General features: G+C 42.5%; 1 long non-coding RNA gene across 1 annotated transcript; it reads left to right on the top strand.

Annotated features, from left to right (window-relative positions):
• On the top strand, positions 1-3,030 carry LOC112476438. The gene is made up of 2 exons (XR_003045090.1): positions 1-106; positions 2,358-3,030. It is a non-coding gene; the product is annotated as an uncharacterized LOC112476438 (long non-coding RNA).
• Positions 3,031-5,977: the final 2,947 nt, after the last annotated feature.

Raw genomic sequence — 5,977 nt, 5'->3', positions numbered from 1 at the left:
GTTCATGGATTGTCCTGAGGGAATCCAGGGGAAAGTATTGAGCAGTGTTAATAAACTCATAATGACAGTCACATTTTTCTCGCTGGAAAGCAATGTCATTTGGCAGGTAATCTCTTTGTCAAAGATGAGGTTTGGGATTTCAAATTAGTATATTTAACTGATGATATTTTTAATGAACTTACAGTGATAACTTTATGGAGAAAACAACAATAAAATTCAGCAAGTCGAACATATCCAGAATTCCAAAAGGCATTTTGTCATGGCAAGTTAAGACTTAAGCAACCACCTTCGCTCCTGTTTTTCCCAATATTGTTGTGACACATTGAAGAGGACGTTAGTAGACAGGGACTGAAATAAAATTAGGGACATTGTTACATTTCAATTCTCAGTTTTAAACTTGTAGCCATTATTTACCAGAAGAAAAATTTTAAATAATAGGAAAATTTTTCAGATGGAAAAAATCATTTTCTTTTAGGTCAAAAGACCTAAACTTGGTGCCCAAAAAGAGGCAAATGAATCCTTGCAGCTTAGTTTGCACTAAAGAATGATCACAAAACAGTAAATTCATCATCATTTTAGAGTAAGATTAACAAAGCATTTTCATTGCTAGGTAAAAAGAATGCATTGATACTATTATTCAAAATAACCTATTTGTATGAACCAGGATTTTCAACCATTAAAACTGATTAAAACAAAGGAGAGAAACCATCTCATGAGTTTATGCATGAAGTATTGTCCTTTATGTTCTGGACTGGAATAAACTGAGCGGCAGATAAGCACGCCTATGCATTAAAAAACATCTTGCCTAATTCTTGTTTTTATATTGTTTATTTGGGAATTTTTTTTCTAATCTTCATTCAAGTATTAGTAATTAATAATAAAAGTAAATTAATAATTTTGTGGTTTTAGTTTCTTTATACATAATAAGTGTTGTTCTACAAAACTTTTGATTCTGTTGCGTGGAGCACAGGAGGGGAATAAGGAACGTCCTTCATTACTGTGCAAAAAGTATTTCCTCCTGGAAGTTATGATTTAAAAGAAGGTTGAAAAGTATCAGTCAGTGTCTGTCCTCCCCGCAAACCAGCCCCTACAGGATGTGAACTCCAAAAGGGCAAGTCTTGTTCACCAAATCTCTAGCAGTATGTAGAATAGTGCCTATTATAGATTCAATAAATATTTGCTGAATGAATGAACTAAACAAATAGGGAAAATATCAATAGTTGGTAGTTATCTTTTTGTTTGCGTTATCCAGGCATCTTTTCCCTTTTATAGATGTGGGTTTTAGAAAAAATAAAGAGAAGTTACTAAAGGCATTTCCTATAAGGGCCTTCAGGTTGCTAAGAACCAGGAAGGACGCCCAGTGCCTTCAAGGTGGGGAGAAGAGTGTGGGTGACCTCAAGTTCTAGGGCACAGGGAGCCCTGGCTGGGGAGTGACTGAGAACAGCAGGAGGGACCATGTGCAGGTAGAATTGCAACCTTGCAATAAGATCATTGCTTTTCAAACTTAGTAGAAAGCAGCTGTGCCTTTGACAGGGTTGTTGGGCTCTTTGGGGGCTGAAAGAGATAGTCTAGACCCATCCTTCATCTTACAGAGCTGGAGTGAGCACAGAGGAAGAAATGGACAGGAGAGATGTGGAGGGAGGGGTCGGACTTAGGTTAGCTTTTGTTTCCTTTTTGTAAAATGGAGATAATATTTGTAGCTATCATCAAGATGTTATGAGGATTAACTGAAATAATAAATGTAAAATGCTAAGCACAGTGTCTGACCCATAATATAAACTCAATCGTTATTAGCTGTTATTATTACTATTACCAATAGAACATACAGTGTTTGGAAATATTAACTGAGATTTTGTTTCTTTGTGCTTCTGGATGCCAACTAGCCTTTTTTCTACCATTCTGTCATATGCTATACACATTGTTCTCAGACACAAAATAAAGCTGAGAATAAAAGTCCATTGAATATCTGAATGGATTTATTTTAAACTTATAGTTGCGACAACATCTTGAAAGACAGGATTTTCTTTTATTCTGAAAGCTGTCCATTTTTAGAATAAAACAAGTGTGGAACTGTTTTCTGATTTTTGGTATGGGGCCCAGAACCAAGCCCCAGGGGAAGTGGACCATGGAAACCTTCTATGAGGGCAGTGTTTTTCAAACTGTGGGTTGAGACCTATTCTTGGATCATAAAAGTGATGTATTAGGTTAAAACCAGCATGAAAAGAAATGAAATGAATGGAATAGAAAATAGAATACATTGCGAGGAAGAACGCTAAATATTGTTTCATGAGGCTGTTGCTTCATTTGTGTCTTGCACGTGTACTCAGCCGTGATGTGAAATGTGTTTTCTCTTGTAGTCACAGTCAATGAAATTTAACGCCACCAAAGAAGCCATAGCTGAGGGCGTGTGTGTCTCTCCTCTCGGAATGTCCCAGGGAGAAGGACAACTCCTGGGAGAATTGTCACATCCAGAATTCTGTTGGAAGAGCAGAGCAGCCATAGTCTACGGTCGCCACATAGACCCCCGGGCATCTTGTCAGGGTCGGGAAAGATCTGAAAAGTTCCTGTGGTTACTAAGAGGTTCCTGTAAGAGGTGCTGAACCAGACAAATAGACCTGAAGGAGCTGGAGTCTGGATCGTGAGGATGCAAAGGGAGGTGATGGTGGAAACTTGGACATCGGGAACTGATGCTGGCTCAGGACAATGGGACCATGTGGAAAGAGTTGCCCGTCAGTGGAAGCTGGTGTGGACAGAGCATCATGATGCGCCGGACACTGCTTTCCCCCACCCCCCAAATTAGGGTGACGCAAAAGCTCCAACCTCCAGATGCATAAAAGAAGTAGAGGGCATAAGAAGAGGGAAACTCCTGGATAGCTACCCAAAAGAGACCACATTTGATCCTGTTTTAAAACAGAACTGTCTGAGTTTATCCTGAATTAGGAAGGCTACATTTTCTGCTGCCAAGCAGACATTGGATATTGGGTTGCTGGTCTGAGGTCAGTTCTAGGAAAATAAAGTTACATCTTCGAACACCAGGGGCTGTGACTGTATAAAATATCAAACCAGACATGTTATTATTAATGAGGCCTGTGGGTCTGGCAATGAGAAAGTCATGAGCAGTCTCTAAAAGGGCAGTTTCCATGAAAAGGTAAGGACAGAGCCAGATTGGAATAGAGTAAGGACAGAGTGGTCAGAATAAATTGCTCTTCGAACATACTTGGCAAGGTCAGTGGGTGTGGAGCAGCACGAAGAGCAGAGCTGAGGGCAAGCTGAGTTTAAGTGGAGAAACCTAAGAATTTACAGGCAGAATTTGTAGGCACCTGAAAAGGGCTTACATAGACCTATATCCTGGGTAAAATTCAGAGCCAGGACTAAAGATAACTTCCACTGTAGTACACATCAGAAATAAATATATTTATTTATGTGAAAACATAAAATTAGCAAAGGAAAGGTGATGTCACACAAGGGTGCCATTCATCATGGTACCTGCAGGATGATGTATGAACTTGGGGGAAGATGTCAGTTTTGGTGTGTGTCTGATTGGTGCTGATCTTTTACCTCTGTCTCCAAGCGCCACCTCCTTCCTGGGGCCCAGATCTGAAGGATCTCGGAAGCCCGAGACCATGTGGGAAGATTCCAGAGGGTCTCCTCCTAGGAGCCTCGTTCAATGCTGTGGCCCAAACGTCTCCTCATCAGATGCCATTGCTCAGTGCCTGCTGAGTTCTGCTGGCCCCTGTTCTCTGCTAGCCGCTCTGCTGACCCTTCTCTGTGTCCTCCACAGTCATTCCAGTTTCTCCGTCCCAAGGGACAATTCGCTAAAGGAACGCCCAAAGGGAGAGTCCAAAGTGAGGCAAGCGATCTTTTCTAAACAACTCCTGACTTTTCCCAGGAAACAAGGACTGTCTGTCTCACCCTGGCACCCATTCCACTCTCCCCACCCTCGCCCTCCTTGTCAAAGGCATCTCTGAGGAGGCCATGACATCACTTCCTTCAGACGGGTCAGGGTCACCCACACAGGGCAGCCTTTGGCCACCTAGCCCTGCAGAAGAAGGGCACCGACCAAAGATGGGCACATCCCCAAGCTCACCTTCCTTTCTCCTCTGGGTCACTTCCAGAGTGGGTCTCAGAGGTCTTGTGGAACTGGGCAATTTTCAGAGTACCTTATGTCTGCAGCTTGCTTTCCTCGGCTCCCTCAGAAGCTGTGAGGAACTGCAGGGATGACAAGGCTCCACTAGGTGGCGGCACAAGACCTTGCTTGTTTCTGTAGGCGAGGATCTGGTGACAAAGAGACCATACCTTCCCCAGCTGCTGCTGCTGCTGCTGCTGCTGCTGCTGCTGTGTGTATGTGTGTGTGCGTGTGTGCGTGCGTGTGTGTGTGCGTGCGTGTGTGTGTGTGTGTGTGTGTGTGTGTGTGTTTAGGTGGATGCTCAGTAGGGAGAAGGTGGAGGCAAAGACAGAAGTTTAAGAAAAATCAACATCAAAATACCTAAATGTATGAAACAGGTAACTAGAGGGTTATTTTTTTTTTTAAATAATTTTTCTAACTAATTTTCTTTAATGGAAGGAGCTCAGAGCTACTAGGAGCAGAATTCCCTTGATACCTTTAATCATTTTTAGATCATCAGTTCTTCAGCAGAGAAAGTGTTAGCCTACTAACATTTCTGCCTCCTGAAAATGAACCAGAAATGAGGATGTTGCATGAGAGCTGCACTCCTAAGAATCTGATTCATACATTCATTTTCATTCATAATCAGAATTTAATGAATGCCTACTATGTGCCAAACCTCGAGCTAGGTGCTGAGGATATAGCCATGAACAAGATGGACGAGACCCCTGTACTCTCACAGAACTTAGGCTTTCAAAAAATGCAGACACACAGAAAAGATTGCAGTCAGTCTCTCCAGCTCGTCCATTCTATGATTCCATGACTAAACCCTTCCTTTGCCCAGCCCTCACATGTAGAAGGATAGGATAATAAGGAGCACTTAATCTACCAAAATTAAATGCACACATGTTTTCTGGAGTAGGATTGTGATATACTTTCCAATATTGGTCATTAAACCGTCAGTTCCATGAAGAAACGATGCTGCCAAATTTCCAAGCCTCTCTCCCTTATCCATCACTCCTTTTTAAGTGATCTACCAGGGCCAGGACACACCATCTAAAATGTAGACCACTCCTGAGGCAGAAAGAGCAGCGGGCACGCTGAAGACTGAGACTGAAATACTCATTTGGAAAATAGGAAAGAAGCGTTCCAAAATCCAGGATCCCAAGATTGTGGAAAAACTCAGAATATAAAGGTGTGGCATTTTTAAGCACTGCCAAATTTATTTCTCCGGCCAAGTCAAACATGACACAATGGAAGCTAGCTTCCAGACTCCCCATATGAGAAAGAATAAATTCTAGATTCAGTGTGGAAATCACGATTGGGTCTGGGAGTTGTCTGGCCTGATCTGCCAGAGGGCAGGGAGTGCTCTGCACGCATGTGTCTGCACACACGAGCACATGTGAGAGCTGGTTAGAGGAAAGGCTGCCCCCGTGGAACCAGAGCGGCAGTGCTGGAATAAGTCATGAATTCCTCTCCTCCTTTCGGAGATGCAGAAATCAGGCCTGCGAAAGGCAGGGTCTTGGCCAAGATCGCAGAATCACCATTATTGACAGAACTAAGACTCTAATCTAATATCTTGCTCCTAGCTCACAATCGCAGTCTATTTTATCTGTCCTACAAGTGTCGTGGAGGTGTTGGTTGCCTTTCTTATTCGGGTGTACTTGATTTTCCTTTACACGTTGTATTGATTAAATGGTGGTGTCCCTCCCCCACCAATGGTATGTCCACCTGGAACTGTGAATGTGACCTTATTCGGCAAAAGGATATTTGCCGATGTCATTAAGTTAAGGATCTTGAGATGAGATTATCCTGAATTAGTGTGCTCCCTGAATCCAATGACAAGTGTCCTTACAGATATTTGAGGGGAGA

Source organism: Pteropus alecto, unplaced genomic scaffold, assembly GCF_000325575.1.
Source record: "Pteropus alecto unplaced genomic scaffold, ASM32557v1 scaffold101, whole genome shotgun sequence".
Taxonomy (NCBI): domain Eukaryota; kingdom Metazoa; phylum Chordata; class Mammalia; order Chiroptera; family Pteropodidae; genus Pteropus; species Pteropus alecto.
The sequence above is the reverse complement of the archived record's forward strand: the minus strand, read 5'-3'. Positions and strand labels throughout refer to the sequence as shown.